General features: G+C 39.2%; 1 protein-coding gene across 1 annotated transcript in view; it reads left to right on the forward strand.

The window, feature by feature from the left end:
• The window catches only part of RPS6KA5 (ribosomal protein S6 kinase A5), a 170762-nt gene that overhangs the window by 77526 nt on the left and 68678 nt on the right, over window positions 1-24558 (forward strand). The gene's annotated exons all lie outside the window — the stretch shown is intronic.

Raw genomic sequence — 24558 nt, forward strand, 5'->3', positions numbered from 1 at the left:
CTCTGATCACTCCCATTTCTACCCACAGGCACTTTCTGAAACCTTTCCTTTCCCAGGTAGAGTTGAACCATTGCATTTGAACTTTGGAAATGTCCTCTGTGCGTATTGCCAGATTACTTTGCAGAAAAGTTGCACCATTTTCTGTTCCTACTAGAAGTAAATGCGATACTTCTAGTATTGCTCTCTGCCGTCATCGACTATTTCATCTGTTACCATCTTAGTCCCATTCTTGGGATATTTTGCATTCGTGTATTATAATCCCCTGTTATTGAACTGTTCTGAGGATTAGATGAGATAGAATTTCATGTAGTGCTCTGTAAACACTGGCTATTTCTTGGGTGCCTCCAGTATGCCAGCACTATGCTAGGTATTATCCATAGTAACACTAACCCTTACAACGACGCTGCCAGAGTCCCCTCGATAGCTATGTCAAAGGTCTGGAGCGAGCTGCATTTCCTGAAGTTACGTATCTTGCATAAGCTTGAGAATGAAGGTTGGAACTCAGGTCTGACTCATTTCAGTCTACCAAACAATGCTGCCTGTATTCTTTGATTATTGGTAGTACAAACAGGTTTTTAAAATATATATTTGGCAGTTTTATTGAATGCTCTCGTTTTGGAAATTATACTTTTATTAATGATGCCTAGAATTGCATTCACTTTTTGAGTCATGAAGTTACACTTCAGGCTCATTTCGCAATGCTTACCGTCAACTACAATCCTAAATCTTTTATTCACATAGGCCACAATCTCTCCTGTCCCATCAGAGTCCCCATTAATGTTATCTGCCAGTTGTTTCCTCAAGTCAATATCATTTGGGCCTTCATTTTGTCTCCTGTGTGTATCTGCTCAGCTATGTTATTTAATGATTTTTAAATACATATTCCTTCAGTATTTTTACCCAGTAGGTTGTAGGGCAGAGACCATTTTAATACAATGGTGTCAAACATTTTTAGCACCAGAACCGTTCCCTCAAGTGAAACACAAATATTCAAATGGAAAACAAATAGAAATAAGTAGCTCTACTTGAATCTGAGCTTAAGGGCACCAAGCCCTACCAGTTCATTTCTGTTCCTCGCCCTACCGGAATTTCTAAGGAAGCCTTAGGGAGTCCACAGAGAGTGGTTGAGAAATGATTATCTTGTTCAAGCTTCTCCCTTCACAACAAACTGGCTCATAAAGGTGAGATGCCCTGCCTGAGATTGTACAGCTAGTATGAACCAGAAGCAGTAAGAACCCAAACTGCCAGACTTGGTCCCACCACACCACAGCTTTCTCTCTCCTCTCTCTTTTTCCTGTTCTCTTACCATAACTGTACTCAATCTTTTTCTTTATTGTTTATTATAAATAGTGTAGTTTTTGTAAATAATGTTTTAAATTTAAAAGTAGATGAGTGAGGAGTCGGCCTGGTGTTGTAGTGGTTAAGTTCGTGTGCTCTGCTTCGGCGGCCCCGGGTTCGTGGGTTTGGATCCCAGGTGCGGTCTTACGCACCGCTTATCAAGCCATGCTGTGGCGGCATCCCATATAAAGTACAGGAAGATGGGCATGGATGTTAGCCCAGGGCCTGCCTCCCTCAGCAAAAAGAGGAGGATTGGCAACAGACGTAACGCTCAGGGCTGATCTTCCTCACACACACAAAAAAAGTAGATGAGTGAAAGAAATATTTTGTATTTCATTAAAAAGCAATAGTTCTTGATAATGTTGCTCTTTAGTTGTTGATTCTCCATTATTTTTGCTCTTTGTCAGTGGCCCATAAATAAACGAAGCAAGAAAACCCGTTTCTTTTGCCAGCTCTCAAGAGTAGAATGTAGACTAGACAACATATTTATTCATCATAAGTGAGGCAGTGCATTTAGAAAGCATGCCGTCTACCTCCTTTCCACATGTGTATATTTAATATAATTTCTCTCTGTGCATCTTTGTAGTTGTTATTTGAGTTTAAAGACAAAAAGCTTTTCAGCAATCTAGAACAAGGCTTACTATAAACTGTTTATGGTTCAGTTATTTGTTTGCTGTGCTTAAAATGCACACTAGGTTAGTTTTCCAAATATTGTGCTGTGCTCTTAGTTCCTATCTTAGTCTGCTAGGGCTGCCATAACAAAATACCACAGACTGGGTGGCTTAAACAACAGAAATTTATTTTCTCTCAGTTTCTGGCAGCTGGAAGTCCAAGATCAGGGTGCTGGCAGGGTTGGTTTCCTCTGCGGGCCGTCAGGAAAGGACCTGTTCTGGGCCTCTCTGCTTGGCTTGCAGATGGCCACCCTCCTGCTGCCTTTTCCCATGGTCATCCCTCTGTGCATTCACACCCCTGGTGTTGCTTTTTGTGTTCAAATTTCCCCTTCTTATAAGGACACCAGTCAGATCAGGTTAGGACCCACTCTAATGGCCTCATTTTAATACCTTAATCACCTTTTTTTTTTTTTTTTTTTTTTTGGTGAGGAGATCAGCCCTGTGCTAACATCTGCCAATCCTCCTCTTTTTTTTTTTTTTTTTTTGCTGAAGAAGACTGGCACTGGGCTGACGTCCGTGCCCATCTTCCTCCACTTTATATGGGACGCCGCCACAGCATGGCTTGCCAAGCAGTGTGTCGGTGCATGCCCGGGATCTGAACCGGCGAACCCCGGGCCGCCGCAGCGGAGCGCACGCACTTAACCGCTTGCACCACTGGGCCAGCCCCTTAATCACCTCTTTAAAGGCCCTGTCTCCAAATACAGTCTCATTCTGAGGTATTAGAGGCTCGGGATTCAATATATGAATTTTGAGGGGACGCAATTCAGCCCTAACTGTCCCTAAAGGGACTTTATCCAGCTTTTGTGTACTGTTAGTGTACTTTTGTATACTGTTAGTGTACTTTTAGTGTACTGTTAGTGTACTTTTGTACTGTTAGTGTACTTTTAGTGTACTGTTAGTGTACTGTTAACCTATTAGAGGTTAATAGCAAGATTTTCGTGTTGAGCTTTTCAGGGATCCAGCTGACCTCTTTGTCTGATGAATAGGTAAACACTATAGACCTTTTTTAAGAACATGATATGTTTTGAAAACTATTTTATTACTACAAAAGCGTATATAGGCATATAGAAGATATAGGAAAGCAAAAATAAGAAGAGGAAAACATTTTCACTACCCAGAGTTTACCTCATTGTATATCCCCTTGTTATTACTCAGTACACATCCGTCTAAATCTTTTTGTCTGTGTTTGCATGCATGTATGTTTTATTAAATGAGGTTGTCCTGTACATATAATTTGTAACCAGTTTTTTTTCAGTTGGTGTGTACCTTTCCTGGTTAGTGAATTTTCATTTCATTTAATACCCAGTGGTACAGGTTATTTATTGCTGCATAAGAAACCACTCTAAAACTTAGCTGTTGAAACAGTGGTTTGTTTTCTCATGATTCTGAGGGTTGGCCTGGCAGATCTCTGCTGGTTTAGCCTGGGCCCCTCATGTGGTGGTCAGCTGGAGGGTTGGCTGGGCTTGAAGGGCCAAGATAGTTTCACTCTCATGTCTGGCAATTGGTGCTGGCTGTTGGCTGGGGCACCTTACTTCTCCTCCACATGGCCCCCTATCGTCCCGTGCAGTAGATCAGCTTCATAATGTGGCAGTCTCAGGACAGCTCATGAAACCACCAAGAGGGCAAAGGTAGAGGCTGTAAGGCCTCCTGAGGCCAGGCTCTGGAGCTCACACAGCCTCAGTTCCAACACAAGACCAGCTCAGCTTCAACGAGTAGGGAAATAGACTTCACTTCTTTTTTGTGTGTGTGAGGAAGATTAGCCCTGAGCTAACATCTGTTGCCAGTCCTCCTCTTTGCTGAGGAATATTGGCCCTGGGCTAACAACCGTGCCCATCTTCCTCTACTTTATATGTGGGACGCTTGCCACAGCGTGGCTAGATGAGCAGTGCATAGGTCCGCGCCTGGGATCTGAACCTGCAAACCGCGGGCCGCCAGAAGCAGAGTATGCGACCTCAACCACTCTGCGGGCGGGCCCCTAGACTTCACTTCTTGATGATGGGACTGTAAAGAATCTGTGGGGATGTACCACACAAGTCCAGAGGCAGATTTCACTAATTGTCACATAATATCCTTTACGGCTGATTTGTCCCAACCAGGATCCAGTCCAGGAACACTCACTTGCTTGTTATGTCCTTGAAGTCTCTTAATTTGGAACATTCCCTTTTTTATATCCTTGGCTCATTCATCTGAAAAAATATCTTGTAGTATCTTTTAGTTTATTCCTCTCTCTACCGAATTCTAGTAGTTGGAAAGTTAGATCTAAAGTCTTGATAGATTAACATTAAATATTTTAGCTGGAATATACCATAGATGATGTTGCATATTTCATCTTATGTCACATCAAGAGAAACCTATTATCTGGTTGTTAGTGATGCTAAGACTCGATTACAGAGATGACAGTCTGATCCCTCTATAATAGAGTTATGTTTTTTTCCTTAGAAGTTAAAATAATATGTGAGGTGTTTTGACACTTAATGGTTTTAACATTTAACACTTGATAATTCCTTGATCAAATCAACTATTTCTTGATAAGTTGCAAAATGGTGATTTTCTAAATCTATCATTTCTTCTATATTTATTGGTTGACATTCGTGTGTAAAGTATGGCTTTATCTCATCCACTGTAATTCTTTGGTTATCCTGAAATACAGTTGCTAATGGAAAAGCAAGATTCATTCCCTTTAACTGTCAGTATTTAAAGTAAGAAGTTAAAAAGCTAACTCAAATGGCGGTATATTTCAGGGTCCCTGATATCAGCTACCATTAGTTGTAACCAAAGGTAGCCTACTCTATGTACTGTTCTGACCTTTCATTTTTCACTTAACAGTGTATCCTAGAGATCACTCTGAATCAATTCATAAAGATTTTCCCCATCCTTTTTTATTCCCACATAGTATTCCATAGTGTTCTCAACCAGTTCTCTATGACCAGATCCTTGGGTTGTTTCCAGTCTTCTATTTTGCTGCTTCAGGGTATAACTTGCACATATGTCATTTCCCACTTGTATAGGAAAAAACTGTAGGCTTGATTCCTGGAAGGGAAATTGCTAAATCTATATTTTTGCCATCTGTAATTTTGCAGATGCTTTTCATAGGCGTTGCACCATTTTACACTCACCAGCATTATATTAGAGTGCCTATTTCTCCACAGAGCGTATTGTCAAACTTCTGGATATTTGCCTATCTCATAGGTGAGGAGGGGTGTCTCATTGTAGCGTTAATTTGCATTTTTTCTTGGTGAGGCTAAACATCTTTACATATGTTTAAAAGGTCAATTGTTTTTTTTTCTGAAAGTTATCTATTTATACCCTTTGCCTGTTTCTTCTTCTCAATTTTCTATGAGCTCTTAGAGAGATTAACCATTTGTGATATGCATTATAAATATTTCCCTGTTTTTCATTTGTCTTTTGACTTCATAATATTTTTACCACATAAAATTTTAAATTTATGTGTAGTGGAATTTATAAAAACTATTTTTATGGCTTATCGATTTTAAGTCATAGTTAGAAAGATCTCCTCAACTCTGAGGTTATAAAAGAATTCACTGATATTTTTTTAAATAAATAAATAAAACTTATATAGTTTTATTTACTGCATGGAGAACTTGGATCCGTGTGGAGTTTTTCTTTAGATATAACATGAAATAAATATCCAACTTATTCTTTTTCAGATGGCTATTTGGTTTTCCCAGCACCATTTAGTAAAAAGTCCAAGTTTGCACAGACTCAAGGTGCTACCTTTTTCATATCTTAAATTCTCATATACACTGGGGTCTGTTTCTTGATTCTCTGTTCTGTTTGGTTTGTTGAATCATATGCTATTACCACACTGTTTTAGTTTATCAAAGTTTTACAGTATGTTTTAATACCTGGCAAGGCAAGTCCACCTTTATCCTTCATTGCTGTTATTTTTCAGAGCTCTATGGGACCCCATCATGTTTGTTTATTTTTCAGAATGAACTTGAGAATCAAATTGTCTAGTTCTGGGGGGAAAAATTGTTAGGGTATTTTTAGTGGGATTGTTTTAAATTAAAAAATTAATTAAGGGAGAATTGACATTTTTATGATATTGGTTATTCCTATTCAAGAACATGGTATATCTTCTCATATACTGAAATCTACTTCTGAGACCTTCGAGAGTGTTTTATCATTTTCCTCCTACCCACATTTCTTAAGTTAATCTTAGATATTCTGTCATCTGTTGCTGTTGTAAATGGGATCTTCTCTTCTACCATATCTAATAGCTCTCAGCTATTTTGTATCCTGCTATCTTAACTGCGTTTTGTTAGCTTCCTGCACTGCTTGTGTCCTGCTCTGTTCTTTCTCAGCCTGCCCACAGCATGCTGTTTGGTGTGCATGAGTTTTCTTTGTCTCTGAGTTTTGCTGAGGGGGTAGGTCATGGAGGTTTATAATTATTCTTGCCATTCTTGAAGATGATTTGGGAGTAGACGTGGAGATTGAGGTCTAGGCTGGCATCATGCTCCTACTAGAATTCATGCTCACTGGAGATTTCTTGACCAGGCTTGTTCCTTTGGGATAAAATTTGCCTGATTGGCACAGGCTTCTCCAAATGATAAGGTGATTCTAGTGTTAGTATTATCTTGACAGATGCTTACCCTTGACATTTGCCAGATAGGAAGTATAGCATTTCTATCAGAACCGAGTATGTCTGATTGTTTCCTACGATATGCTTTGTTTAGCTGTAATTACCTTCCATTAGTTTATATTGTTTTTGCTATCCTCTCAATCAGGAGTCAGCAGTAATGGGCTAGATTCAGCCTCTAGGCTATAATTTGTTGACCTCTCCTGTAAACCCATCTGTTATAAGTCACATTTCTGTTTTGTTTTTTTTTTAATTCTACATCATTAATATCTTTTTAGATTCTGTTTTAATTTATATCTAATGGCATCATATGGATTTGATGGGTTTTCTCCTTTATATATTTTTTAGCCTTTCCAAATCTTATAACATGGAGACCATACCTCCTTTTATAGCTCTTTCTGTACCTCTGCATGGTTACAACAAGAAATATAAAAATTTTTTCATCTATTCTCTCTGTCTCTTAAAACTTGTATTCATTTCAACTAACAGTGGGAGGGAATTCTATGTGGAAAATAATCTGTAAAAAACAATTTTTCTTTTGGTGTTCTCTGATCTGTTAGTGGTAATTTTATCACAACACCAGCTGATCTATGACTGTATAAACTGTCAGATTAATCAGTAGAATTCATAAGACACTAAAGAAGCAAATGACAAAGGTATTTATAAAGGTGATGCTAAGGAGCGTTCTCAGTAACGAATGCCACCCCAGCCTTGTAGACAGTTCTGTCATCATGAGTCATCCTTTCAATGTGAGTTAAAAGGTATTTGAAACATTAAAGTTTCACTTTCGAGTATTAATTTCATCTCAAACGTTGCAAGGGTGAGAATACTTGCTGAGATGGTAAAGTTAGAATGGTCATGATCCATTGCAGTCTGTAATATATAGCAAAACAGTAACTAAGGAGCTTCCTTGCTTTGAAGTAAATATGACTGATTCACAACGCTGATAAATAGATATGTCTTAGTCAGAACTTTGTAATGATTTTGATAAGCTGGAATGCATTCACAGGAGGTGCTATTAGATTGTTGAGCTGAAACCAAAAGAAAAAAAAGTGAGATGACTTGGGCAGGACATTAAAAAGAAATTACTTTCAGGTGTGTGTGGTACATCATGTTAAGACTGTACTCTAGGTACAAGACAAGAAAAAAGGAGCAATCGAGAGAGATTTAGGTGGTCTGGAGGAGGAAGAGTAGGTGGAAATGAGAAGCAGACTGTGTGGGAGTTAATGTATGTGAGGCATATCTGAAGGAAGAGAAAAATTTGTAGGAAAAAAGAATAAAAGAAAACCAAGTAACAGTGCCTGGGGCAGGGGGGGAGGGTGGTCTGAATCATGGGAGAAATATGGGACTAAGAGCATTTAGCTCTTTGGAAGGTGCCTCCATAGGAGGAAATATGAGAGAGAGAAATACTAAATGAGGGAATTGGAGATAAAAAGGTTCGATGACTAGAGGTCAGTCAGACTTTTACTAGAAATAAGTAGATGTTTGGAGAGTGAAAGCAGAACAGAGAATCTTTCCTTGAAAGCAGGAGGTGTAGGATTTAGAAGCACATAAACTACAAATGGTGGAGAGGTTTCTGGGTTCAACGTTAAGTCAAGTCACATGTGCAGAGGTCTTGAGTGGCTGAAACTGTCCTCTACCAACTGACAACGTATGTTCCTTCTCAACAACGTGAATTTGTTCCCTGTTCTTAGGGCTTGAATAGCATGGCTTCTCAACAGCAACGTTCATAGTGCGGATAGAAAAAGTTGTTGCAAATACTTACAAATGACTTTGAACACCTACTTTTTTTGTTTTGAAATGTAATTAAATAAAATGTACTTAGAAAGTAATAATTTTGATTGAGAGCAGATGCTGTTTACCCTAATGTTAATCCCACAAGATATATTTTTTCCAGTCTTACTGAGATATAATTGACATACAACATTGTATTAGTTTAAGGTGTGCATACAGCATAATGATTTGATATATGTATATATTGTGAAATGATTACCACAGTGGGTTTAGTTAATATCCATCACCTCCCGTAGTTACAAATTTGTTTTTCTTGCTATGAGAACTTTTAAAATCTACTCTCTTGGCAACCTGCAAATATACAATACAGTATTGTTAACGATAGCCCCATAAAATATTGTCAGAACTATATGAATAATTTTGTCATAGGGAGTTGCTAGAATCCTGGAAATTTTGTGGAGATCTTCACTTCAGGTTCTTAAGATTAATTCATTGTTTTGAAAAACAAATTTACTAGTTTAAAGGCTACTTCCCCCACCTCCAATCTCCACCCACCTTCCTATTTAGACACAGAGATGACACACACACACACACACACACACACACACACACACACACACACTTGAGTGTGTGCTCAGTACGCTATCCTAAATCCAAGAAGGAAGTATGATTGAGGGCGGAGTAACCTTACAACAAAACAAAGTCTACTTGCTATTATTAAATATCTATGTAAATTAAGTGCCATTGAAATGAGACACAAATTGTGTCCCTAATATGAAAAAAGTTTGACCTAAATTACATGTACATCATTGTAGTAAAATAGAGAAAAAGATCCTTTTTTTCTTAAAGGGAACAATAAAGAATCTACCATTGTAACATTGCAATTTTAGATTATTTTCTAAAAGGACATATTACAGTGTCACAGCACTAGAATTACTGCACACTGGTAGAGTAGTCTTGAGCATTCTAACTTGTTACTTCTCTAGATATGAACTTCACCCAAACTTTTAGGTGAAGTCTTGTCTCCACAGTCCCTGGGCCTAATACTGAGCCAGTTTAGAAGCACAGGAGCCCTTACAGGACTCAAAAATGGAAGAATAAATGATGGCTCATCTGAGAGATGATATGTAGCTTCAAGTTCATTGTGGAGGTTTCCTGGAGCACTCTTTGGGATATTGACCCCTTTGATACAATAGGTGAACTGCATCAAGATATTGTCAGTTCTAAAACTCTTCATTCATGTTACAAATGTTTACGATGTGCCAGGTGCTTGGATATAGATTCAAACAACCTAGACAGAATTCTTGTCCTCAGGGCCTTATAATCTAAAAGAGCGACAGACAATAAACAAATTAGTGCATGGTTAGTAATTATCCTTGACATAAGTATTTGGAAGGAAATGCAGAGGGTACTAATGAGAGCCTATAATAAGAAGACCTAAGTCTATTCTGGGTTATCAGGGAAGACATTCCTGGAGAAGTGACATTTAAAGTGTAATTTAAGAGGAAGAATAGAAGTTAGAGGAGCTACAGGAGGGATGGGGAGGAACATGTTTTTCAGGCACAGGGCTCCAACCAGTGTCTGTGGTAGCCTGAAGACAGGAAGCTCTGTGGAGCGTTGGAGGACTGCAGAAAGATAAAGGGGAATACAGTGTGGAGTCCTGCAGCAGCAGGGTTGTAGAGTCAGATAATGCAGGGCCTTGAGATTCTGGACTCACAGGGACTTGGATTTAAATTCCAGCTTCTTCACTTACTAAGTGTGTCATCTTGAGCAAGTCACTTGGTTACAAGCATGACCTACCACTTACTAATGTATCCATTAGCCTTTTCTACATAACAAACCACCCCCAAATTAAGTGGCTTTAACACAACAAAATTTTTGGAGAACTCAGTTTGGGCTGGACCCACAGGAATTGTTCTTGTGCCAGTCTCACTTTGTTCTTCTTGAGATATTCTTTCTTTTGGTTTGCAAAGTGCAGCTGAAAAGTCAAGTAGTATGAGGACTGAAAAGTACTCATTGACTCTGGTAACATGAGGTTGTTTTTAACCTTAGTCTGTGGTGGTATTACGGAGGTAGAGGTTGTACTGTAATGTATTAAGGAATGAATAGAGGCTGTGGGAGGCAGAATAACAGCCACCCAAAGATGCCCACATCCTAATCCTCAGACTCAGTGAATATGTTGGGTTACATGATAAATGAGAATTAAGGTTGCAGATGGAATTAAAATTGTTAGTCAGATGTCCTTAAAATAGGGAGATTATCCTGGATTATCTGGGTGGACCCAGTGTAATCACAGAGGTCTTTAAAAGTAAAAGAGGAAGGCAAAGAGAGTCAGGTGGAGATATGACTACAGAAGAGGTTAGAGTGATGCAGTGTGAGAAGTGGCTTACCTGCCATTGCTGACTTTGAATATGGAGGAAGGGGCCAGAGCCAAGGAATGCAGGCAGCCTCTTGAAGCTGGAAAGGCAAGGGAACAGACTCTCCCCTAGAGCTTCCAGAACAAATGTAGCCCTGCTGACACCTTGATTTTAGCCCAATGACATCTATGTCAGACTTCTAATCTACAACATATAATAAATTTGGGTTATTTTAAGCCACCAAGTCTGTAGTAATTCATTAGAGCAGCAATAGGAAGTGAAGAGAGGGTAAGTAAGGAGCATCAGATCAGGCATGTAGACCACTCTTTAAAGAAATTTTGCCATGAAAGGAAGAGAAAGAGAAGATGGGACATGTGGGATTTTTAGGAGGACGGTAGTGTATTTTAAAATGGGAGAGATTTTGTGTTTTTGAATTTCACATTGTTTGTGTGATTTCTGTGTTATTTTTATTCTTCTTAGAGACACAGCAACAGTGCTTCATCTGGCACTCCAACTACTGTCACATAAAAATCTTTAAAAGCAAGTTAATTGCACTTGAATAAAAACCAGATATCTCTGCAATTTTAAAACTTAGGGATTGCACTAAAATATCAGTTATATAAGAAAATTTCTCTTTAGCTTAATACTGACTAAAACTAATTAGACCCTTGTAGTCCTTTATGGAAATATATATTAAACATTTATAAGCCTTGAAATTATGCTTACATTGAGAGAATAGATGTCAGGACACCATAAACTTGAATTTTATTTTTAAATCATTACAGTTAAACTTGGCATTATTTTTCAATTCTATAAATTGTAGTTGATGTCTGTAAATAATAGCAGTAGTTGATAGTAACCATTTAATAAGTGCTTACTATATGTCTGGCCCAGGTGTAACTCTTAATAGCTCATTTAATCCTCATGACAGTCTTATGTGGGAGTTGGAATTATTTATATTCATATTTACAGATGTAGAGTATGAGCCATTCTACAAGTAAAGAAGATTATTTAGCAAATACAAAAGAACTGAGATATAATCATTTTCATATAAGAAGTTCCTTTTAGTTTAATCAAGGAACCAGTAGTCTATTCAAGCATCTTATGAGGTATTCCATTATATGGACTGTAAATAAATCTCAATATAATTATAAATTGATAAATGTTTTTTTGGAAGAGTCACATTGATGAAATGTGAGAAGCCTCACAGCTTCTGAGAACATATGAGATTTATTCACTTGTTTGTTTATAATTTTTGTCATGAAGATGTACTATAGCTGATCGCCTTCTGTTCTTCAGTTATGAACAGAATAAGTCTTAAGACTCATTCTGGACCTTGTTAGGAGGAGAAGAGATCAGAATTTGAGACATATCCATCAAGAAAGATGTTCTTAATAGGTTATTATTGATTCCCTTTTTCCTTCTCCCCTTCTTTTCTGCTGCCCATTGGCCCATTTCAGTTGCAGCTTTTAGTGATTACAATATTTAACTATTTCTTTCTACTTTTACTGTTACTAAAACTTGAGAGGAAGAATCTACCCTAATATTCCTATGTGGCTGTCACAGTCCGTAAGCAGGTTTTACATGTTTATTCATTTCATGCAACCAATAATGGTGAATGCTTTATATTTGCTAGTGCTAGACCCTGTGCCTGGCAGGGAGAAAATTGCCCTGGGGCTTTGATCTGCCTCATTGGTGCCAGATTTCAACTTCACTTTCTGGCAGGATACATTTAAATTAGCTTCTGGGATAAAAGGTAGAATATGTCATTAGAGAGGTATGAATCTGTTTCTGGACCCTACTCTCTGTGAAGCTTAATTTGCTATGTATCTACTATTTTAGAAACTTGGGAGGTTTTTTAATATCTTTAGGAATTTTTAAATTATTCTTCCCCTACTTAAACCTCATTCTCTCCCTTATCTTCCCCTACTAACCTCTTCTATTGTGCTCTGTGGAGAACCCCATGTGCACAAGCTCCCAAATCTTAGCCGAGCGTGCTTTCCTTATTCTTTCTTCTTAAGTGAAACTTCCTGCCCTTGGAGGATGTCACTTCTCCAGCAGCCCCTTTCATAGAAAAGCATCTATCTTCCCATTCTGCTGCTTGCACTCAACAAAGTGATGATAAATATCATTTAAAAAAAAATCATTTCTCAACAGAGCTTCGTTTTTGAAGGAGCTTTTCTAACCCCTTACGCTTGTAACTGACTCCCAGGACATGTGCTTGCTGTTTCCCATGACTTACTCATCAGGTGTGGTTTCTCTTTCTTCTAGTTTCCGTCCATCCCCTTCCCCAGTTTTAGTAGCCATATTGATAACCAGAAACACACCATGCCAGCCCTCCTTGACCTGTGACCTTATGACCTGTACTTGTCTTGAGCTGTTCATAAGCACAGCCACACGTTGGGCCTCATCCCTGAAACCAGTGCCACCTCTAAGAACTCAAAGTCAGATTTCTTTTTTAACCGTAATCTTCTATTTTTTACCTTTTCACACGCCCTGAACCTGTTCTTTAATCCTCTTTGAACGCTGCCTTCCCTTGAGTCTTTCCTGTACCTCTCCATCCACTTCCTTTGGGTTTCATGTGCATCCTTACTAGCCTGGAGTCTGCCTGGTCTGGCACTAGGATCACTAGCCCTGTTAACCTTCCTTCTTGCCTGACATGGCAGTCACTTTGATTACTCTCTGAACTTTTCTTCCAATACCAGCTTTCTAAGCTGTCCTCATGTCTCCAGAATGTGTCAGCTGGGTCTGGCCTGAAGTTCATGCTGATAGTCTGAATGAAACTTCACAGAGATTAGCAAACATTTTACTTCTCTCTTGTGAACTCATGTGAGCTTTCCCGACCTCTTACTCCTTCTCAACCCTACAGCCCCATCACCGTCTTTCTGCCTGTCTGAGGTGACACTTATCCTTCTTCCACTGAAAATATATCAAGTTCAGCTGCTACAGACTCTCAGATTTGCTTCTCCTCTTTTTTCTTCCACACCTTAAAAATTTCTGTATCTTGGAAATGCCTATCAGATTAGTAAAAATTAAAGATGATAATAATAACAAGAGTTAGTGAGAACTTTTTTTTTTAAGGCATTCATTCACTGTTGGTAGGAGATATAAATGGCTATAGCTTTTTTTGTGGAAAGTACTTATAAAAACTTGGCAGCAGTTATCAAAATTTAATATGTAAGTATGTTGTGACTCAGCAATCTAATTTTGGGAATCTGTCCTACTAATCTATACCTGCCTAAGTGTACAAAATGTATGTAAAAGGATGTTTCTTGTGGTGTTATTTTGTTTTTATTATTGTTCTAATTATTATAAATATGAGAGTGTCAATATAAAGTAAGATCGGCTATGGGCCAGAAATATCCTAGATTCTTGTGTCCAAAATCACAAAGGGGTTTGAGATGAAGATGGGAAATGTTTTCTATTGTAATATTTAGTTTTTGTAATACTTGCTTGATAGCAGACAGTACTCTTGGCATTTTCCATATATTATCTCATTCATTCTTTGCAAGCAACTCTTCAAGGTGTGGATTATCATCTTTGTTTTATGGATGAGGTGTCCTAGGCTCAGGGATTCAAGAGAGGTGCCCAAGGCCACAGCTGGTGTGTGGAGGAACCACGTGACTTCGTTTCTCCACACAGCTCAGCCCACATGTATTGACTTCTTTGGTGATCTGGAGAAGCAGCATTATTGTTATTATTTTTTTTTGGTGAGGAAGATTGTCCCTGAGCTAACATCCGTGCCAATCTTCCTCTATTTTATATGTGGGATGCCACCACAGCATGGCTTGATGAGCGGTGTGTAGGTCTGTGCCCGGGATCAAACCCACAAACCCCAGGCCGCCAAAGGGGAGCACACGAACCTAACCACTACACCACCAACCCGGCCCCTAAGCAGCATTATTTTTAATAGCAGATAATTAGATGATTGTAATGTCTACTTTTTGACCTCTGTCAATTCATTTCCAATCCATCCTTTAGATTATTATTTAATTAGTTTTCTTAACACATAGCCATGATTGGATCACTCCTCTGCTTAGTCTCCCACTGACTCCCATTTACTTGAAGGGGATGTAGTCTAAACTCTATGTCAGACTTTCGAAACAGTCAGACCCAGTCTCCCACTAGTGTGCTCCAGGCAATCTGAATAATCTACTCACTCCTCTGTGAACATGCGTTTTTCTTTCCCTGTTATGTACTTAAGTACTAACTTGAGTTCAACTCTGGGTTTCAATATTTCTGGTAGACAAGTTGCTTAATCTCTCTGACCCTCTGCTTTCCCACCTACCTGGAGTTGTTTGCCTTAAATGGGATGATGGATGTAAAGTGCTTAGTACCACCCATGGCAGATAGTGATCCATAAGTGGTGGCTGTATTAAAATGAAGCCTAGAAAAGTACAAGATGAGACTGGAACATCTTGTTGTGCCAGAAAGTAAGAAAGTGCAGTAAGTGGGGTGAAGGGAAAGCTCTTCCTTATGGGAGAATGCCAACCAACCTAGAGAAGGAATGGTGGAGTCAGAAAATCATCATTGGATTCTAAAAGGGGTGGGTGAAGTTTGATGAGGAATAGGATATTTTTACATAGTCTCAATTCATCTCCCCATAATTTACAAATTAATTAATTAATTACAAAGGGAAACATAGTAACTTTACAGTGGAGAAACCTGGCAAACACTACCTTAGTCACTCCAGTTAATGATGTGATCAAAATTAACACCGATATTGGAAGAACACCTGCTTCCTGATGTTCTGTAAGACAGGTGACATCATTTCGTTGATATTCCTTCCGAGAATGCATAACCTGTGTCTAATCATGAGAAAACGTCAGATAAAACCCAGATTGAGGGTTGGTCCACAAAGTAACTGAGCTATCCCCTTCAAAGATGTCAAGATCTAGAAAGAAAGACACTCTGAGGGTCCACACTAAAAAGCCATGATATCCAGTGCATTGTGTGATCATAAACTATATCCTGGACTGGAAAAAAGTAGCTGCAAAGAACATTATTGGGGCAAATAACAAAATTTTAATAGAAGGTGTACATTAGATAATAGTATTTTTTTCATAAAGTTTCTGGTCTTGATAATTGTACTATGGTTGAAGGAAAGGATGTTCTTTTTCTTAGGAGATGCACACCGAAGGATTTAGGGATAGGAGCACAGTGTCTTCAACTTGTTCTTGGCTGGTTCAGGAAAAATATGCACATATATAAAAACACAGAGAATACTAAAGCAAATGAAGCAAAATGTAAACAATTGGTAAATTTGCATAATGAGTCCATGGGGATTCCTTGTACTTTTCTTGCAAATATTCTTTCTAAGTTTGAAATTGTATCAAGATAAGTTTTAAAAAAATAAATAAAACCCACAGATAAGGCACTGTGACCTAGGAAAACCTTTTTTAATAGGACCCAGATGTAACAGACAGTTTTCCCCAGCCTTCCTTGACTAAAGATAGTGCCAAGTTTCATGACACTATGCCTTATAATGTAAGCCTGTGGAACAAGATCAGACTATAATTTTTCCAAAACAGTGTTTTCCAAGTTTGTAACTTTCTCCTGCTCTTTGTCCAAAGTCATTACAGCATATCAAGAAGGATGTATAGATTATGTGTATTATCCTTTGTGTGTATCATTTCTCACAACTGAACATTTTATGAGATTTGGACTGCAAACAATTTGAGGTTCTAATCTCTGGCAAGAACCTAGAATGTAGCTCTTCTGTGTTGCCAAATTCAGATCTGTCTGCTTTAACAAGCAGGTAGATTAAGGTGATAACCTCTTAGGAAAAATTAAGAAGGCTTCTATAAGGCTAGATATTCCTACAGGCAAGGCCAAGTACTTTTTTTGAGAAAACAGCCCTGGGTCCACTCCTACAAGATATAAATGGACTCTCTTAAGTTCTGTGCCGTAAATATGTCAGTGATAATTTTAGCTTGGTATACTCTCAAAAAAGATTGAAACTCATTGTTTACTGTGGCCATTAAAAAAAACCTCTCAGTATGCTTTTGAGTACTGTGACATTCTGACGAGCCCTCCAAAACTTAAATTGTGAAAAGCATGTAAGATAGCAAAATTATACGACTGAATATGTAGAATTATTGGCTCTAAGCCGTTTAAATATTTGAAGGACAGAACAGTTGATCTTAAGGCAGTAATTAGCAAGACCAACTGCCTCATGAGGCTGCTCCTAGTGACAGTAAAACCATGTCAGGAGGGGGAAAAGGGCAATTCTAATACAGCATAAAAAAATCACTGTCTTTGGAGTCAGACTGCCCATGCTCGTAATCCTTATTCTCCCACTCACAGGGTGTGCAACTCTGGATAATTTGTTTAACCTCTCTGAGTTTCACTATTCTCTAGAGATTAACGATTTTCTCTGGGGATTATACTATTATTATAATAGTACCTACCTCTGAGCATTGTTTATGAGGATCAACCCATTATCATATCTAAATAGAACAGGCACATAGAAAGTGCCCAGTATCTCTAGTTGTTATTACTTCTTTGTCTAGGCTCAAAAGCAGTGAGCTGTGTTAAGATACAGATTTTAAAGGAGGGCAGCTGAAACCCTGTTTTACATCACTTGATTCTTATCGGTCAGCAGCCCTTTACCACTTACCCTGACAACTGGGGTTATTAAGATGCTGCTTCTATGCAAACAGCAGTAGGCAGGAGTGTATATTGAGTCAACACCCCTTAGTCTGTTTTGGTTGGATGTCCACAGAGGCAAAAAGCCTCCGGAATATCAACAAAAACTGAACATTCTCATGCTATTTCTGGCAGTTTTCCTATCATAAAGAGAATAAAAACAGTCAGCATTGGCTTAAAAAAAAAACCCTCATGCTTGCAATTTGTTGTGGAAGAAATTGGCAGAGACTTGAGAAATCTAATTTCTAGAAACATGATGAATCCATAATTTTGGCAGGAAAATTATTCAGGGTAGACAAGTTGGCAGGGACCAAGAGCCCACCAGGCAGAGTGGACCTTAAATAATTCTAGTAGTAGACAATTTCTATTCAGATACTTTATTCAGTCTGAGCTTTTAAATAAGTCTTTTACATGAAGAAATGTAATTTATGCCCAAATGGAAAGGGATGGAGGCAGGGGGAGGGGGTTCCTTGAGTTACAAAGCTGAGAAGAAGACCCCTCTCAGATGTCAGTTAGTGTCTGGGTTTTCATGAAGTCACCGACCGTATTTATGCCACTGCTAACTCGCTCCCAGAATCTGCCTGCATTCCTGATCTCGGTGTTCTCTTTCAAGAGAATACAAATTTTATAATTCAGCTCATATTTAATAATATCCCTATGGTCTTTTCTAAATTTTGTTTTATTTGCTGTTTCTCTGCCTCAGTTGTTTTTAGTTTCAAGGGCAAGTCCCAACCTTCCCCTCACAGAGTTGTTAGATCCCCTGATAAACACAGAGGTGTAAAGACACCAGAGGTGCAGTTCCAGCACATCCTCAGTAGTCAGAGATCTTGTTGAAAATGAAGACCGCTTGCTCCACGTCACTTTTTTAAGCTCTGAACCTCACCAGTCCAATTCCAAATACAAATAGGCTCCAGGACAGCTATGCCAAGCAGGGGCAGAAGTCAGGGAGAAGCGATCTCAGTGCCCAGGAGAAGCGACGCCGGTGTGTGTGCTGTGGTGATGAAGTTTACAGACACTCCTTGCAGGTGTTTCCATGTGCTGGCAGTCAGCACTCCTTGGTTTGTTTGTAAATAAACTTGATAGGGACTTTTCCATTCAGATTTATAATGCTGTCTTTAGAGTGATGTTCCTTAAACTTTTTTTGGCTTACAACTCTTTGGGGAATCTGATAGAAGCTGTGGACTCTCTCTTCTCAGAAGAATGCACCTGTGCCTACTTGAAAAAATTGCACATGATTTCAAGGAGTTTACATAAAGCACTTGCATGATGCTTCGTGGAACCTCCTCTTAATGCTCTAAAACTGACCACAAGAAATCTATCTTCCTTTTCCTGAAACGGTTCCAGAAGGGCTCTCTTGTACCTCTGACTAGTCTTAGAATGTATAATTCAAGATGATGAGGATGATAAGGATAACTACCATTTATTGAGCTTTTACTGTCTGTCGGACACTGCATTCCTCACATTCAAAAGCGAACTCTGGATCATCCCTTCCAAACCTATTCCTCGTGCAGCCTTCCCCATCTGAGGTAACACCAGCTCCATCTCTCAGGTGCTTGGGTCGGGCTGGATCCTTCCCACCACCGCTGCTCACCTTCCTCCTAGCCACCATCATCTCTCACTTCTTTATTGCAAGTGATCTCCTTATTTCCACCCTTGCTGTTCCTAGCACAGCAGCCAGAGTCGTTGATCCTATTAAAATGCAAGTCATATACCACTCTTATACTCAGAAGCCTCCAGAGGTTTCCCATTTCATTCAGAGTAAAAGATCAGATCCTTACGATGGCCAGAACCTCTGTGCTGCCCTGCTCCAGGGGCCACTGTTCGCTTGGATCACAATACGTTGTGCAGTGCATGGCATACAGAACAGCCCCAGTAATGGTCTGCAAGGCCCTACACAAGCTGCCCAGTGCCCTAACTCGGTTACTTCTGTGAGCTTGGCTCTCCTACTACTCTTCTCTCATGCACTCTGTTCTAGCCACGCTGGCCTCCTTCCTGATCCTCAGATACACCAGGCCCTCTCCTGCCTCAGCATCTTGGTACTTGTTACCTCTGCCAGGAGCAGTTTCCCCGCAACTGTCTGCTTAGTTCATGTCTTCACCTTCTTACAGTCTGCTCAGAAGTCACCTTGGTGAGCCGTACTCTGACCTCCCTTATTAAAGTGCGTTCCTCACCTCTACCCTGGCGCTCCCTTGTCTGCCTTTATCCGTGCTATTTTTTCCATAACAATCATCATCTCCCAGCATATTAATAGTATCTAATTTACTTTTGTTTCTCTCTTTCCACTGGAACGCAAGCTTCGCTAGGATGAAGGTTATTGTCTGTTTTGTTCAGTGCTGTGTATGCAGTGCCTAGAATTTTTATAATAAGGGCTCAAGTATCTGTTGAATGAAATGCACAAACCCTAGGAAGATATATTGTTTTCCTTTTATAAAAATTGTTTTAGATTCAGAAAGATTAAGCACCTTGCTCAAAGTCACACAACTGATAAATGGTACAGCTAGCATTTTTGGACTTGCTGACACCAAAGTCCTGTGTTTCTAACTACTGAGAATATTTCTTTCCAAGGATATGCACAATAACAGGTCAACATGGAGTCCAGAGGTGGGAATCTTAAAGGGTGAGGAGTCCAGAGTTGGGTTTGGGGTAACAGAGTGGCTACAAATTGTGGAAGAGAGGGATCCTGGAAAGAAGGGAGCCACAAGTGAGGCAGTTCAAAAATCCATGTGGATTGGCTGAGTTCTCAACAGTGAATGCGTGTGGCAAGAATCTCAGTAGCCCAGACAAAAGCAGGAGCTGGAAGTTGAAGGAGCTGAGTAAAGATTTCAGCAGCTCCCCTATAAACCAATGTTACCACAATAAAAAAAAAGAAGAAAGTGTTATTGAATTAAAACTTAATGTAAGGGCCTCAGAATGTGCTTTTGGTATAAATTAAGATGAAGCTATAGTGAGATGTAGATATTGTGTTACTGGGATCATTTTCTGAAGCCAGTTCAGTCAATTCAGGCAGCAAGTTTATTTAATTAGCATACACCACGACTGGAATAGTTCTATTTCAGCTAGTCTATCAAAAAAAGAAGCACAGTAAATTCTTAATAAAAAGCGAAAGAAAACAAAAAGATTTCAGCAGCTCCAGCCTCAGGGGAGACAGAGTTTGGAGTTAAATTCCTCCCAAGGTACGTGGACTTGATAAACACCACAAGGTTTTCAACAAAATTCTAGAAGAGCCATTCCTTAGGAGTAAGAACTACATTCCCAGAATCAAAAATAAATGATAGTTTAAAAATGACAAAATCGTCCCATTTGCAACAACATGGATGGACCTGGAGGGTATTATGTTAAGTGAAATCAGCCAGATAGAGAAAGACAAACACTATATGACTTCACTCATGTGAAATATAAACTAACACACGAACAGAGAGAGCAGTTTGGTGGTTACCAGGGGGAGGGGAGTTGGGGGGTGGGCACAAGGGGTGAAGGGACGCATTTATATGGTGACTGACAAATAATAATGTACAACTGGAATCTCACAATGTTATAAATTATTATGACATCAATAAAAAACAAATTAAAAAAAATAAATGATAGTCATGAATTTTAACCCATTAAATAAAATAGGAAACTGTGAATCCATTCAGATAGAAGTGAATAAATTGAATATTTGATGTGGGTTGGGATAGGTACATAGTTTCAAAGTACCTCTCCAAAATTTCTTATTAATTACCAAGGTAATTAATAAGATAGGTAAGTTGATGGTAGAGAGCCAAGGAGACACTACCTTAATCAAGTGATAAAGTGGACATCATTACTATTAGGATGAATTGAAATCATGCACCACCTGAGAGGATTCGGCAAGAAGGCAGTGTCACTTCCATGATTTTCCTCCCAAGATGCACACCTGAGTATGATCTTGGAGGAACATCAGACAAACTGAGATTGTGGGCAGTCTGCCATGCCTGTAATCTTCAAAAGTGTCAAGGTTATAAAGGTCAAGGGAAGACTGAGGAGCTATTACAGATTGAAGAAAATAGATAAGTGAACTAAGGTTAACACTTGATTCTGAGCTGGAACCTTTTGCTATTGAAGATATTTTGGGAACAGCCAGGAAAACTTGAATTTAGGGTTGAGGATTAGATGTTAATAATATACTCATGTTAATTTTCTGATTTTTAAATGGTTATGTTGTGGTGTGAAATGAAAGTATAAATGAGTGATGAGCCATCAAGTTGCTGACTTACTTAGTGGTTCATGAAAATGTTCTGTGTGCTAGACTTGCACTTTTTCTGTAAATTGGTAATTGTTTCAAAATAAAAATGAAAAAAGCAATTATATTTCTTTTATGTTTTTTTTGGTGAGGAAAATTAGCCCTTAGCTAACATCTGTTGCCAATCCTCCTCTTTTTGCTGAGGAAGATTGGCTCTGGGCTAACATCCATTCCCGTCTTCCTCTACTTTATATGGGACGACGCCACAGCATGGCTTGATAAGCGGTGCCTCGGTCTGTGCCCAGGATCCAAACCCTTGAACCCCGGGCCACCGAAGTGGAGCACGCGAGCTTAACTGCTACACCACTGGGCTGGCCCCCAATTATATTTCTATATACTAGCGTCAAACAACTAGAAAATAAAATTTTAACGTATCTTATACAGTATAACTTTTTTTTAAAAAAAAAAACAAAATACTTGGGAATAAATTTGCTCTGTACATTATAATACATTGCTGAGAGAAATTAAAGAAAACCTGATTAATAGAGACACTATATTCAAGGGTTGGAAAACTCAATATTGTTAACATGTCAGTTCTCTGTAAATTGAACAATAGATGCAAAACTGTCTAAATCAAAATCTAAGCAGGATTTTTTTGTAGAGATTGATGAGCTTACTCTAAAATTCCTGTGCAAATACAAAGGAACTAGAATAGCCCATCCAGTCTTAAAGAAGGAGAACGAATGTGGAAGGCTTAAATTATCTGATTTCAAACTTACTATAAGGTTACAGTAGTCGAGACAGTATAGTATGAGACATATAGATCAGTGGAATAGAATAGAGACTCCAGAAATAGACCCACGCTTATGTGGTCATTTGGTTTTTGACACATGTGCCAAAGCAATTCAATGGGGAAAGGAGTCAAATGGTGCTGGAACAACTGGATGTCTGTATGGAAAAAAGTGAATCTCAGCCCTTACTTTGCTCTATACACAAATATTAATTTGAAACAGACCTAAACATAAAAGTTAAACATATAAAGCTTTTAGAAGAAATCATAAGAGAATATCTTTATAACTTTGGGGTAGGCGAAGACTCCTCAAGACACTAACCAAAAAAAAAGAAGAAGAAAGTTGAACTAATCAAAATTAAATATTTTCTGCTCATCAAGAGGCACTTGTGGGCTGGCCCTGTGGCTTAGTGGTTAAGTGCGCGCGCTCCACTACTGGCAGCCCGGGTTCAGATCCAGGCGCGCACCGATGCACCGCTTCTCCGGCCATGCTGAGGCCGCGTCCCACATACAGCCACTAGAAGGATGTGCAACTATGACATACAACTATCTACTGGGGCTTTGGGGAAAAAAAAAAGGAGGAGGATTGGCAATAGATGTTAGCTCAGAGCCGGTCTTCCTCAGCAAAAAGAGGAGGATTAGCATGGATGTTAGCTCAGGGCTGATCTTCCTCACAAAAAAAAAAAAACAAAAAGAAAGAGGCACTTGTAAGGAAATTCAAGGCAAACCACAGATTCAGAGATAATATTTTCCATACATACACCTGACAAAGGATTTGTGTCCACAATATACAAGAATGCCTTCAAATTAATAATTTAAAAAAGAACCAGCTCTCTCCTGGAATGGGAGTGTGAGGAGCTCCGTGGACCTGCTTTCTAGGGAATCAACCAATTAATAAGTAGTAAAAGTTATTTAAAAAAATTTTTTAAATCTCTGGAAGTTGGCCTGTGGGTGGGTGTATAGCAAATGAAGAAACATTTGTTCAAGAAAATCTACTAAATCGCAGTAAGAACAGCAAAAGTGGGTGGCACTTGAGCCATGACCTGCTACCTGTGTGACAGAAGCACCATTTGGGTAGGTGTGCCCAGGACGATGGGGCTCCCTCTCCTCTCAGGTCCCAGTTAAGGGATGCGGTGTCTCACGAGGAGATTGCAGGCCACCAGCGTTTCCCATCCATCCAGCTCCGTGTTATATAGGCTACACTCCTGGCAAATGTGGCTGAGAAGTTGGGAGCTCCCTTCCTCCACCCAGCCCCCACTCAAAGGGCAGAAGCTTTATTTCAGGTGTGGCAGGTTGAGAAGATGGAGCTCTGATGCCCTCACCCCACTTTATTTGTAGAGTGGAGGTTCCATGGTGGTAGAGGCAAGCTGAGAAGACCAGAGACTACTGTCCTCACCCAGCACCCTGCTAATAAAGCAGGAGTGTCACTCCAAGAGAAGTGGGCCACTGTCCTCCTCCCAGCTCCAGGGCAATGGCTCAGAGATTTCCCCAGAGGGAGAGGTAGTTCATAAGAACAGAGAGCTGTGGAGTTCTTACCAAAAAAACTGACTTTATTTTTATTTACATAAATATTCAATAAGCCATGGAAAGATGCTAAATATCATTATTATTCAGAAAAATGCAAATTAAAGCCATAATTAGATACCACTACATGCCAGACAGAACAACTAAAATTATAATGACTGAGAGCATCAAGTGCTTACCTTATAGAAATTCCCACTAACCTCAATCCTTGCCATTGATTATAGCACTTACCCCATAATGACACTCCAGGTACCACACCTCCTGCTGTTATAGCCCCTGGCAGCCTCCGTATCTACTTTGCCACTGTTAACTACCTGGACCACTGGATGGAGTTAGCTGTTCACCTTGTAAAGTATGCAGCCATGTACCTACGAATAAAACATATTTGTTATGAAAGTCAAGTCATCACCTTGGGCTGCTAGTCTATTCCAAAAGTAGGAAGTAGGTTACTTGATGTTGTTTTAGGTTTGTCTTCTTAGCTTTGTAGTTACTTTTTCTCAGTATCCCCAGAAAATGGAAAATAAAGCATTGTCTATGTTCCAAGCAACAATAATCCATAGTAGTTATTATTCCCATTGTACAGATAAAGAACAAGCTCAGAGAGACTTAATTTGCTCAATGCAGGACACAGTGGAGCCATTGTCTAGCCCAGGTCTATTGATTACAAAGCCCACATCCTTTGGACCATATCAGAT

This window comes from Ceratotherium simum, chromosome 24, assembly GCF_057802395.1.
Source record: "Ceratotherium simum simum isolate JZ-2026a chromosome 24, ASM5780239v1, whole genome shotgun sequence".
Classification (NCBI taxonomy): Eukaryota; Metazoa; Chordata; class Mammalia; order Perissodactyla; family Rhinocerotidae; genus Ceratotherium; species Ceratotherium simum.